Source organism: Nicotiana tomentosiformis, chromosome 8 (genome assembly GCF_000390325.3).
Source record: "Nicotiana tomentosiformis chromosome 8, ASM39032v3, whole genome shotgun sequence".
Classification (NCBI taxonomy): Eukaryota; Viridiplantae; Streptophyta; class Magnoliopsida; order Solanales; family Solanaceae; genus Nicotiana; species Nicotiana tomentosiformis.
In genome coordinates this window covers 101097315-101111599 of record NC_090819.1, presented here as the reverse complement: position 1 = coordinate 101111599, position 14285 = coordinate 101097315, and positions in this window count along the sequence as shown.

The window sequence follows — 14285 nt, the reverse complement described above, 5'->3', positions numbered from 1 at the left end:
AAATCAAAAAAAAAAATTAAAAATATTTTCTTTGCTAGGAAATTTTGTCGGATTAATTGTACATGAAAAAGAGTTAGTTTATCTATTTTATTTCTAATCCACCGAACTATACGGGTCTGATTCTCACCGGGGGAAAAAAAACCAAAAATATTTTTTTTCTTTTTAGAAGTCTTTCATTTGAAAAAAAAATCAAAATCCAAAAATATATTTTTTCCTTCTTTAGAAGTCTTTCTCTCAAAAAATCCAAAAACAAAAATAATCAAAATCCAAAAAAAATATATTTTTCTTTCTCCTTTAAGAATTCTTCTTTTCAAACATTCCAAAAGAAAAAAAGAGCTAGCTTATGTATTTTGTTCCCGATATTCCTGAACTACGTAATGATCTGATTCATGCGGCGTCATGATACGTAGGCAATCCCCATCGGATTCGATCATAGCCATAAACAAATTGAGTAAAAAAAAATCGAAAAAAAATTGAGTGAAAAAGAAAGAAAGAGTGACAAAAAATAACAGAGAAAAACAAAGAGCGAAAAACAACAAAAAGAAAAAAAATCAAGATATGAAAAAAAAATCAAAAAAAAAAAAGGAAAAAAAAGAAGAAGAGAGAGAGCCTCCCGAGATGGATTACCCCTGTTGGTGAATCATACTCGATCTTGTTCCAAAAGCTAGTCAGGCTAGGTCTACTTTGGCTAGTAGCCCCGAACCGGCCAAACCCTGAGTTCCATTCGCACCAGGCTAATGCTAGATGTGAATACCACTCTGGAGCAGTCAGACATGATACATAAGACTGTTAGACTCTTAAGAGAGCAGTGGAAGACCTCATCAATGTCAAGGAAATAGTGCTTAGGGATGAAGAGGCCCCTAATATGATAAACAATTCTCTGCCTACTCACACCAATGGGCCAGTAATCGGAATGATCTGTGAAGATGAGGAATTTGATCTGGCACTGAAGGCCATTGCAGCCATTGCCGAGACAGAAGAGAAACCTAAAAACGGGCGCCAAACCTGAAAAATTCTCTGTTATATGGGAGTCTCGGTAGCCGGTCTTGCTATCTTTTCTGCGTCCGAATTATTTCAGAATCTAATCCGAATATTTTACTTCACTACTTTGCTTTCTGATGTAAACCCTTCTATCTTAAATTTTTTTTAAAAAAAAATCAAATAAAATTAATATTTCATTATCGGGGAATGTTTCTTTTCTTAATCTTGTCACTTTTCTTATTCTCTTTTTAGTTCTGTTAATGCAAATTTTAATGACATGACATGCTTGCGGACTTCATGCCCAGATCCTAAAACGATGTCAGACCCCGAAATAATAGATCAAGAAACAAAATATTTTGAAGACAAGGCTTGTAAGAAAAAATAAATAGAAAATTGGAACGAAGTTGAGATTCCCTCTCTTCGGATCATTGTTGAAGCCGGGATTGAGGATAAAGATTGGGTCAAGAACCGATTGAAATAATTGACACTGATGAATGAAAAATGATTGGCCGCAATTTGCCATGGGCAGTTGTGCCAACAAAGAATGGTCCGTGTCTACAACAAGAAAGTGCGGCCCAATAAATTTAAAATAGGACAACTCATTCTGAGACGTATTCTCCCAAATTATGAAGAAGCTAAAGGAAAATTGGCTCCAAATTGGAAAGGTACATACATTGTAATGAGAGTACTGCAAAAGAGAGCGTTGTACCTGGGAAGCAACGAAGAAAGTGTCCCTGAAACGACCGTCAACGCGGATACAGTCAAAAGGTATTATGTTTGACCCTCTATATAGCATTAGTGTTCTCTGATTGGGATGATGAAGGTTTTCATTCTCGCTATCCAAACACCATCAACCCTTTGCTAACCCTTTTGAGCCGGTTACCTTTCTTTGATTAACCTCTTTGGAACCTGAAGATGTTATTTTAAAAAAAAAAAAAAGAAGAAGAAAAACAAATAAAAAAAAGAAAAAAAAGAAAAGAAAAAAAAATAAAATCAAACAAGTTCATGTTAATCGAACTACGTTCGACTTGATTCCGAAAGGATATATAGGCAGTTTCTCTCTGGGGTTCAGTCACACCAAAATAAAAATCTACATTCTCCCAAAAGTTGAAATTGGGGCAGGTGTTATAATGGTTCGGCGATGGTTTCGCCTGAGAGGTTCCAAAGTTGTAATTCAATCCAAATTCTTTTTACCCAAATACTTTTCAAGTCCTTCCGATCAATCAACGAGAATGTTCAAGAATTGGAGGATACAATCACTTGGATCTGATGCCACCAAAATGAGAGAAATAAAATGAGAGAGTCTTATTGGTGAAACCCTCACGGGTTCCATAGGGCGATGACGAGCAAAGAAAATGAAAATGAGAGAGTCTTGTTAGTGAAAACTCGCAAAAGGCACTATAAGGCAATGGTGAGATGAGAATTGAGAGAGTTTAGCTGGTGAAAACCCGCAAAGGGCACTACTGATCGAAAAAAGGATCTTCATAGCCATTGGTATTGATAATCCTGGGCAAGGTTTCTAGGTTTCGAGGCAAAAGTTGTGATGAATTTCTAAGAGTCGGACGGTTTACACATATCAGACATCAAGTCCAAAAGGCATGTTATGTTCATTGAAGTCCGCATATACTCCAGATAAGTTTTCTTTCCTTCCCCGAAAGGGATACCTCTTGTCTAAATTCATTGTCCATTCCATTGTTTGTTTTTCTTCGAATCCATTTTGGTCTAACTCTGTTCCAAAACTAAGGCAAAGAAGGGATAGAAAGATTGATTTACAGGGCTTTCGTTTGATACAAGCTAATATGCAAAAAAGACACCCAGACTCGGCAGCGACATCAAGTTGACCCCGACTGGCCATGGCGGCTGATGCTTAGAAATCAAAAACTCTTGTAAAGAAGAAATCAAAAACTCTTGTAAAGAGGAAATCAAATTGAAAGTGCCTACAAGGCAAAATGAAGTTGAATAGGTTAAGTCCCAAGTGGCTAACCGTTTTGGAAAAAGTTTGAAAAGCTAAAGGTTCCCCAATTCTCTGAAATTGAAAGTTTCGGAGGAAAGAAGTCGAAAGTAAAATTCCACATAGGCAAAACAAAGTTGAAAAGGTTAAGTTCCACGCGACCAACCGTCATATAAAAGTTTAAAAAGTCAAAGGCTCTCTGGGGCCATACATGCTAGTGGTATTCAGGAAACATCTAGTGGCAGGTTGAAATCATCATCAAAAGAAGATGGGTACAAAGCCAAGCTTCCAAAGACATTAGGGCCACAAATTGACCACTATTTTCAAAACTCACAATTTTTCTTTGTTTGCAGCATGAACAAAACAGTGAAGAATGGTGATTTCTAAAGCACGAATGTCACCAAAGGTAAGTTTCTTCAAAATCTCCACTTTCCTTTATTTTTAGCATGCATAACTATTGTTCATACCTGTTGTTTTTCGTAGCTTTTAACCCAGGTAGAACCATTTCGCCTAGGGGGATTCAGTTCATAGTTACGGGTAGAAGTACTATTCGCTCAGGATGTTTTACGTAGCTTAACTCAGGTAGAACCATTTCGCCTAGGGGGATCCAGCTCATAGTTCCGGGTAGAAGTACTCTTCGCTCAGGTTACTTTTCGTAGCTTAACCCAGGTAGAACCTTTTCGCCTAGGGGGATCCAGTTCATAGTTCCGGGTAGAAGTACTTTTCGCTTAGGATGTTTTACGTAGTTTAACCCAGGTAGAACCTTTTTCGCCTAGGGGGAACCAGCATATAGTTACGGGTAGAAGTACTCTTCGCTCCTTTTGTTTTTCGTAGCTTTTAACCCAGGTAGAACTATTTCGCCTATGGGGATTCAGCTCATAATTTCGGGTAGAAGTACTCTTCACTCAGGTTCCTACCGAAAGGTTCTTCTTTTATAGGGTTCGAGGTTGAGACCATTCTGATTAAAACCGAAAAGACACAATCTGAATGGTCGCATCCAACATGAATACAAACACCCTTTCTGCTCTAAAATGCCAGTCTTGTTATTATAGACACGCTACAGTAGTCTATGAACAATCAAGTTTGCAAGATTTAATTTGCTGTTGATAAGTGGTTCTAAATAATTTAAGTAGTACTTTTTAGGACAGCATAAACTAATTAAACCGGTGCATCTAGTATTCCAGTTACACCTATTTCCTCGAAATAATAGATTTTCAAGCCTTTCAACCAATTAATATATACAACACAAGAGGGTAAATATATTTGAAATGTGAGAATTTGGAATATATACAATATCCAAGTATATTACTGGATTTTTTCATCTTATTTCTACTTTTCATCTAAACATCCACGTAGAACGATGATGGTAGTGCACGGTTAACTTATAAGTAATTTGACTATTTTATTAGATACCTATATCCATTTATCAGTACATCTACCTTATAAATCTACAATGAGAAGAAATTAAGTAGCTAACGTTTAGATATAGATTTGATTGAAACTTGAAAAAAGAGTTTTTTTTTGAAAATTAAAGTTGTCTTTGGACATGCATTTTATTTAAAGAAAAATTGAAGTTTTATGAGTGGAAGAAAAAATTTCACCCAAAAACTACCCTAAACCAGTTTTTGGGAACTTAAAATATTTTGAATTTTTTCCCCAAAATATGATTATATTTCATAAACAAACAATGTTTTAAATATTTTTTTAAAAAATAAAGCCAAAAAGGGAACGTAGTAATTTTTTTTTGTCTCAACTGGAGTTCGAACACTGATTTTCTACAGTCTTCCTTCCAATTTCATTTAGCTAAATTAATATTTTTCCATGCAATGTTCTTTATTATGACAAGAAACCCAAGAAAGAAAATGAACCCCGAAACAAAAGAATTTCTTACACTATACAGAAAATAAAAAACTAGGAATTGCCTCATAAAATAGTATGTTGGCCAATTGAAAGAGACAGGAGAAGAATAAGATAGTCCAAAAAGTAGAGCTAAGAGAAGGAAAGGTGTCCAAGGTAGTTAATAACGAGCATATGCATATTCATAATTTAAATTCTATGAATTTAATTTTTATATTTTTTAGTATTGAACTTATTATTTATGATTTAAATTTTATAAATTTAACTTATTAAGGTTCCTTATTATATTTTTAAAATTATAAATTCCTATCTACTATTTGTTACTATAATATTAGTTGATTTTTCACAAATAAATTCATGATTGTGAGCACCTAATTTTTTATCGTGCTTGAATATTTCCCGCTCCCATCTTCCCAGGCGTGTCCCCACTCCACTTTCTTTTGTCCTCCATGCTTGTCCCCCATACTTGTCCCCCACACTTTGCTCCCCACTCCGCTCCCCATTGTTCCCCACTCCTTGTCCCCCATACTTGTCCCATATCACAGAACCCTCCCCCTCCCCCGTTTTAAAAAGGAGAACACAAAAAAACGGAAGGGGGCCCTTCTTTCTTTTTTGTCTCTTTCTTCTTTCTTCTCTCCTCTCATACACAGAAACTCACAATCAAAAATTGTTGGAAAACTTCAAAAAGAGGAAATAGATTAGAAAGGGAGATTATGAAGCTCTTGTTTCTGTCTAACTTCAGTTAATCTATTTGTTAGTTTTGAGATTCTCAAGTTTAAGCTGTTGAAGGTTGATTTTGCCGTGGACTGATGCCGTTGCTGTTGCTGTCTTGTTGAGCTTCATTTGACCCTTTTGTCTAGCCTTTATTTGGCGTTTTAGTCAATTCTCGCACAGTTAGGTATGTATTTCGACTCGTATGCCCAGATCTGATTTGTTATGAGATTATGACCATATGTATTAGTTTCTGATACTGCATTTTTGATTAAGAGAGCCACACGGTAGTGGTGATTTTACTGAAAAGTTGTCGTTAACTATCTTTATTTTTTATGCTGTTTGACTAACTTAGAACATGTCGTCAACTCTTTATCTGGTATTAGCTTTTATAATTCTAGCTAGTTCATATTCTTTTTTTTAAAAAACTTAAATTGTAAGATTTTCTTCTTTTTTTTTATGATTAAAATTGGCCACAAGGTACATTGCTCAGTGTTAATTTGTGACAAAACTATTTTCTGTCAAATTGCTAGTAAGTAATTCTGGTAAGAACCGAAATGAAGCAAAAAATAAAAACATAAAAAGAAGCATATTTTGCTCATTTACCATTTACCTCCCCAACTGTGTAGTATAAGTATATATTATTAAAAAAATAAAATCATGTATAGTGGAGTCTTATTCAATTCACACACACACACACACACACACACACACACACACACACACACATACACACACACACACACACATATATATATATATATAAGCCTCACAAACGTGTCTATACTACATGCTTCTGTTCTTTGTAAAACTTGTGTGAATAAAGTGCATTTTTTTTACAATTTGTTTCATTTAGTTGTTGAGCTCCCTTACTGGTTTAGCTAGCGAATTGTTTATTCATGTGATTATGTTGTTTTATTTCAAAGGTAGCTTAGAAAAATAATCCATGAACATTCGTAGCATGCTTTTGGGCGCGATTAATAATAAATCATCGTGACTATGAGTACTGTCTCCTTGGCATAGTCATGATACATAAACCCCAAACTCGAGTGCCCGTTTCACGTGACTCGGCCTCACAACTTCAAACAATAATAAAATTAAACATGTCATAAATCGCAAGTACGTTTCGCGTGACGCAATTCGCAATATGTACAAAACCAACGAGTGCGCGACATCGCGATTTATTCGAACAAATCTATAAATATTAAAAGCGGTAAACGATTAAATGCACTATAAGTTTTTTAAACATGTTAATAAATCATATAATTAAGCCAAGTTTAAGTCAATAAAGCGACCGTGCTAGAATCACTGGACTCGGGGAATGCCTTACACCTTCTCCCCGGTCAACAGAATTCCTTACCCGGACTTTGTTTTCGCAGACCAATAATAAAAGAGTCAAACCTTCATTTGACTAGGGATTCAAATAAAAGGTGACTTGGAACACCGGCAAAAAATCAATTCCAAGTGGCGACTCTGTAAATAAAATAATCCCTATTTCAAAAATTATCACTTTAATTGAAAAAATTCTTTAACCCACAATCCAAACACATTATCTTTGCGGGGGGGTAAAAAGGAGGTGTGACAGCTCTGGCGACTCTGTGGAACTTCAAGAATTCGAGCTTGTACATTGACTTTATTTGGCTTTATTAATTTTTGTATATATTGTGATTTATTTGGGACTAATGTGCTACTTGTCCACTTTTTACTGTCTTGATATTGTTGAACTGTATATATAAATTGTATCCCCTCTCGCATCCCACTGAGTCTTTTGATAATTAGTTATGTTGTGTTTGCCTACCAGCATCACAAAATTTCTGTCTTGAGATAAAGCCAGTTAACCTACCCGCTTCTGGTGAAGGATTTAGTCACACATGTTTGGGCGGGAGAGCCGTTAGCTAGCCAGTGCTGTTCTACTACTGGTAATGCTTGACGCTCCTCGGCTCGGGTTGTCCATCCGGGTAAGCCAGGTCTAGATACCATCTCCTTTAGGATTTACAAACTTAGAAGAACAAGCCACAAGCAATGAGTATCCCTTGTAGGCTACGCTTTATTTGCATCATGTGCATTTGACTTAGCAACGCTCGACTCATGGGCCGAGTTCTGTTTTAGGACAGGTACCTTGTTGAGACCATTATGTCATGTTATGTGCTACTTGTTGCATTATTTGGGAGGCTTGCATGTCGACCGACTTTAGCATAAATCAGTTGAACGAACAGAGAAAAAATGATGTGGTAGAGTGCATAAGGTTTTTAAAGATAAATTTTCAAAAAAAAAAAGAAAAAAAGAAGAAGAAAAAAACATAGTCGATTTTAACCAAACTACGCGGGTCTGATTCTCACCGGATGTGAGATACGTAGGCAAACCTCATCGGTTCCGGACCCCAATTTTTAAAAATCCAAAAAGATATTTTCTTTTAATTACTTCTTTAGAAGCTTCTTTTTTTGAGACCAAAAATCCAAAAATATTTTCTTCCTTTTTTTTAAAAAGTCTTTCTCCCAAAATCCAAAAAGAAATATTTTCTTTCTTTTGAAATTTAAAAAAAAAAAATCAAAAATCAAAAATATTTTTTCTAAAAAATTTAGAAGTTTTTCTTTCACCAATTCGGAAAAAAAAAAAACAATCAAAAAAAAAAATTAAAAATATTTTCTTTGCTAGGAAATTTTGTCGGATTAATTGTACATGAAAAAGAGTTAGTTTATCTATTTTATTTCTAATCCACCGAACTATACGGGTCTGATTCTCACCGGGGGAAAAAAAACCAAAAATATTTTTTTTCTTTTTAGAAGTCTTTCATTTGAAAAAAAAATCAAAATCCAAAAATATATTTTTTCCTTCTTTAGAAGTCTTTCTCTCAAAAAATCCAAAAACAAAAATAATCAAAATCCAAAAAAAATATATTTTTCTTTCTCCTTTAAGAATTCTTCTTTTCAAACATTCCAAAAGAAAAAAAGAGCTAGCTTATGTATTTTGTTCCCGATATTCCTGAACTACATAATGATCTGATTCATGCGGCGTCATGATACGTAGGCAATCCCCATCGGATTCGATCATAGCCATAAACAAATTGAGTAAAAAAAATCGAAAAAAATTGAGTGAAAAAGAAAGAAAGAGTGACAAAAAATAACAGAGAAAAACAAAGAGCGAAAAATAACAAAAAGAAAAAAAATCAAGATATGAAAAAAAATCAAAAAAAAAAGGAAAAAAAGAAGAAGAGAGAGAGCCTCCCGAGATGGATTACCCCTGTTGGTGAATCATACTCGATCTTGTTCCAAAAGCTAGTCAGGCTAGGTCTACTTTGGCTAGTAGCCCCGAACCGGCCAAACCCTGAGTCCCATTCGCACCAGGCTAATGCTAGATGTGAATACCACTCTGGAGCAGTCAGACATGATACATAAGACTGTTAGACTCTTAAGAGAGCAGTGGAAGACCTCATCAATGTCAAGGAAATAGTGCTTAGGGATGAAGAGGCCCCTAATATGATAAACAATTCTCTGCCTACTCACACCAATGGGCCAGTAATCGGAATGATCTGTGAAGATGAGGAATTTGATCTGGCACTGAAGGCCATTGCAGCCATTGCCGAGACAGAAGAGAAACCTAAAAACGGGCGCCAAACCTGAAAAATTCTCTGTTATATGGGAGTCTCGGTAGCCGGTCTTGCTATCTTTTCTGCGTCCGAATTATTTCAGAATCTAATCCGAATATTTTACTTCACTACTTTGCTTTCTGATGTAAACCCTTCTATCTTAAATTTTTTTTAAAAAAAAATCAAATAAAATTAATATTTCATTATCGGGGAATGTTTCTTTTCTTAATCTTGTCACTTTTCTTATTCTCTTTTTAGTTCTGTTAATGCAGATTTTAATGACATGACATGCTTGCGGATTTCATGCCCAGATCCTAAAATGATGTCAGACCCCGAAATAATAGATCAAGAAACAAAATATTTTGAAGACAAGGCTTGTAAGAAAAAATAAATAGAAAATTGGAACGAAGTTGAGATTCCCTCTCTTCGGATCATTGTTGAAGCCGGGATTGAGGATAAAGATTGGGTCAAGAACCGATTGAAATAATTGACACTGATGGATGAAAAATGATTGGCCGCAATTTGCCATGGGCAGTTGTGCCAACAAAGAATGGTCCGTATCTACAACAAGAAAGTGCGGCCCAATAAATTTAAAATAGGACAACTCATTCTGAGACGTATCCTCCCAAATTATGAAGAAGCTAAAGGAAAATTGGCTCCAAATTGGAAAGGTACATACATTGTAATGAGAGTACTGCAAAAGAGAGCGTTGTACCTGGGAAGCAACGAAGAAAGTGTCCCTGAAACGACCGTCAACGCGGATGCAGTCAAAAGGTATTATGTTTGACCCTCTATATAGCATTAATGTTCTCTGATTGGGATGATGAAGGTTTTCATTCTCGCTATCCAAACACCATCAACCCTTTACTAACCCTTTTGAGCCGGTTACCTTTCTTTGATTAACCTCTTTGGAACCTGAAGATGTTATTTTTTTTTTTTAAAAAAAAAGAAGAAAAACAAATAAAAAAAAAGAAAAAAAAGAAAAGAAAAAAAAAATCAAACAAGTTCATGTTAATCGAACTACGTTCGACTTGATTCCGAAAGGATACATAGGCAGTCTCTCTCTGGGGTTCAGTCACACCAAAATAAAAATCTACATTCTCCCAAAAGTTAAAATTGGGGCAGGTGTTATAATGGTTCGGCGATGGTTTCGCCTGAGAGGTTCCAAAGTTGTAATTCAATCCAAATTCTTTTTACCCAAATACTTTTCAAGTCCTTCCGATCAATCAACGAGAATGTTCAAGAATTGGAGGATACAATCACTTGGATCTGATGCCACCAAAATGAGAGAAATAAAATGAGAGAGTCTTTTTGGTGAAACCCTCACGGGCACCATAGGGCGATGACGAGCAAAGAAAATAAAAAGAGAGAGTCTTGTTAGTGAAAACCCGCAAAAGGCACTATAAGGCAATAGTGAGATGAGAATTGAGAGAGTTTAGCTGGTGAAAACCCGCAAAGGGCACTACTGATCGAAAAGAGGATCTTCATAGCCATTGGTATTGATAATCCTGGGCAAGGTTTCTAGGTTTCGAGGCAAAAGTTGTGATGAATTTCTAAGAGTCAGACGGTTTACACAGATCAGACATCAAGTCCAAAAGGCATGTTATGTTCATTGAAGTCCGCATATACTCCAGATAAGTTTTCTTTCCTTCCCCGAAAGGGATACCTCTTGTCTAAATTCATTGTCCATTCCATTGTTTATTTTTCTTCGAATCCATTTTGGTCTAACTCTGTTCCAAAACTAAGGCAAAGAAGGGATAGAAAGATTGATTTACAAGGCTTTCGTTTGATACAAGCTAATATGCAAAAAAGGCACCCAGACTCGGCAGCGACATCAAGTTGACCCCGACTGGCCATGGCGGCTGATGCTTAGAAATCAAAAACTCTTGTAGAGGAAATCAAAAACTCTTGTAAAGAGGAAATCAAATTGAAAGTGCCTACAAGGCAAAATGAAGTTGAATAGGTTAAGTCCCAAGTGGCTAACCGTTTTGGCAAAGTTTGAAAAGCTAAAGGTTCCTCAATTCTCTGAAATTGAAAGTTTCGGAGGAAAGAAGTCGAAAGTGAAATTCCACATAGGCAAAACAAAGTTGAAAAGGTTAAGTTCCACGCGACCAACCGTCATGTAAAAGTTTAAAAAGTCAAAGGCTCTCTGGGGCCATACATGCTAGTGGTATTCAGGAAACATCTAGTGGCAGGTTGAAATCATCATCAAAAGAAGATGGGTACAAAGCCAAGCTTCCAAAGACATCAGGGCCACAAATTGACCACTATTTTCAAAACTCACAATTTTTTTTTGTTTGCAGCATGAACAAAACAGTGAAGAATGGTGATTTCTAAAGCACGAATGTCACCAAAGGTAAGTTTCCTCAAAATCTCCACTTTCCTTTATTTTTAGCATGCTTAACTATTGTTCATACCTGTTGTTTTTCGTAGCTTTTAACCCAGGTAGAACCATTTCGCCTAGGGGGATTCAGTTCATAGTTACGGGTAGAAGTACTCTTCGCTCAGGATGTTTTACGTAGCTTAACTCAGGTAGAACCATTTCGCCTAGGGGGATCCAGCTCATAGTTCCGGGTAGAAGTACTCTTCGCTCAGGTTACTTTTCGTAGCTTAACCCAGGTAGAACCTTTTCGCCTAGGGAGATCCAGTTCATAGTTCCGGGTAGAAGTACTTTTCGCTTAGGATGTTTTACGTAGTTTAACCCAGGTAGAACCTTTTTCGCCTAGGGGGAACCAGCATATAGTTACGGGTAGAAGTACTCTTCGCTCCTTTTGTTTTTCGTAGCTTTTAACCCAGGTAGAACTATTTCGCCTATGGGGATTCAGCTCATAGTTCCGGGTAGAAGTACTCTTCACTCAGGTTCCTACCGAAAGGTTCTTCTTTTATAGGGTTCGAGGTTGAGACCATTCTGATTAAAACCGAAAAGACACAATCTGAATGGTCGCATCCAACATGAATACAAACACCCTTTCTGCTCTAAAATGCCAATCTTGTTATTATAGACACGCTACAGTAGTCTATGAACAATCAAGTTTGCAAGATTTAATTTGCTGTTGATAAGTGGTTCTAAATAATTTAAGTAGTACTTTTTAGGACAGCATAAACTAATTAAACCGGTGCATCTAGTATTCCAGTTACACCTATTTCCTCGAAATAATAGATTTTCAGGCCTTTCAACCAATTAATATATATAACACAAGAGGGTAAATATATTTGAAATGTGAGAATTTGTAATATATACAATATCCAAGTATATTACTGGATTTTTTCATCTTATTTCTACTTTTCATCTAAACATCCACGTAGAACGATGATGGTAGTGCACGGTTAACTTATAAGTAATTTGACTATTTTATTAGATACCTATATCCATTTATCAGTACATCTACCTTATAAATCTACAATGAGAAGAAATTAAGTAGCTAACGTTTAGATATAGATTTGATTGAAACTTGAAAAAAGAGTTTTTTTTTTGAAAATTAAAGTTGTCTTTGGACATGCATTTTATTTGAAGAAAAATTGAAGTTTTATGAGTGGAAGAAAAAATTTCACCCAAAAACTACCCTAAACAAGTTTTTGGGAACTTAAAATATTTTAATTTTTTCCCCCAAAACATGATTATATTTCATAAACAAACAATGTTTTAAATATTTTTTTAAAAAATAAAGCCAAAAAGGGAACGTAGTAATTTTTTTGTCTCAACTGGAGTTCGAACACTGATTTTCTACAGTCTTCCTTCCAATTTTATTTAGCTAAATTAATATTTTTCCATGCAATGTTCTTTATTATGACAAGAAACCCAAGAAAGAAAATGAACCCCGAAACAAAAGAATTTCTTACACTATACAGAAAATAAAAAACTAGGAATTGCCTCATAAAATAGTATGTTGGCCAATTGAAAGAGACAGGAGAAGAATAAGATAGTCCAAAAAGTAGAGCTAAGAGAAGGAAAGGTGTCCAAGGTAGTTAATAACGAGCATATGCATATTCATAATTTAAATTCTATCAATTTAATTTTTATATTTTTTAGCATTGAACTTATTATTCATGATTTAAATTTTATGAATTTAACTTATTAAGGTTCCTTATTACATTTTTAAAATTACAAATTCCTATCTACTATTCGTTACTATAATATTAGTTGATTTTTCACAAATAAATTCATGATCAGCATAAAACATAGTGATTTAGATAAACTTGATCGAAAATAATTAGTTCAAATAAATCGGGTGTCACGAGACTAGATCCGCCTCTGCTACTGTGCCATTAGGATGCAAAAATGACTGTTGGATTTATGATCTAAGCTCCCTTTCCCCCCTACAAATCTGGCTATGTGAAATCACGAGGATAAACCCCATTTTCTCTCTCAACTACAGTTTTGTAGGTGCAGCCCACTGTACACTAAAAAACTTCCAAAAATGAATTTAGGACATACTTAGTTGTTATTTGAATTTTTAGTTAAATTGTCCCTTATGTTTGATAATAGGTTTAAATTTGTCATTTATATATGGTCCCTTGAGTTTGTAAAAGTTGAGCACTCCAGTGGATTTCCCAAAAGTAACAATAATTCAATTATCATCACGTAACTTTCTCATTCTTCAATTATTGTTCGTGAGATAAAATAAAACCAATTGAGTAGAGTAGATACTCATATATTCAATTACTATTATTTCATATTTGAAACATGTTAGCTATAACGTTCGATTAGATAGATATCCTTGTCTTAAAAAATAAGGTCAGCTTATGATTCTCAACTTTTACAAATTCAAGATAATATATAAAGGATAAATTTAAATATATTCTCAAAAGCAAGAGACAATTTTGACTAACAATTCGTTCTTATTCTATCGAACATGAATAAAGAATTCTGACTTCATCGACTTGATTACTGCACTCCAGAAAAGAAAAAGATAAAAAGTAGTACTAATATTTTAGTTATCAAAATATCTGAGAGATCGAGAAACCATAAAGCAAGAGAGCAATTAAGTTGACATATTTGAATAGAATCTAGATCTCCAAATTAGATTAAGCTAGTCCGCAATTTTCTTTTGATACTTTTTTCATATAAAATTGGCTTCCCAAGGTAGAACTCAATAACTAAGTTTTTGGATAATATTTAGGGCCTTTTTTTCATTCAGTGGAAGCTATTGACTTCTCGTGAATTAGTTACCATATTGTATTGTTGGGGCAAAGGGTAGA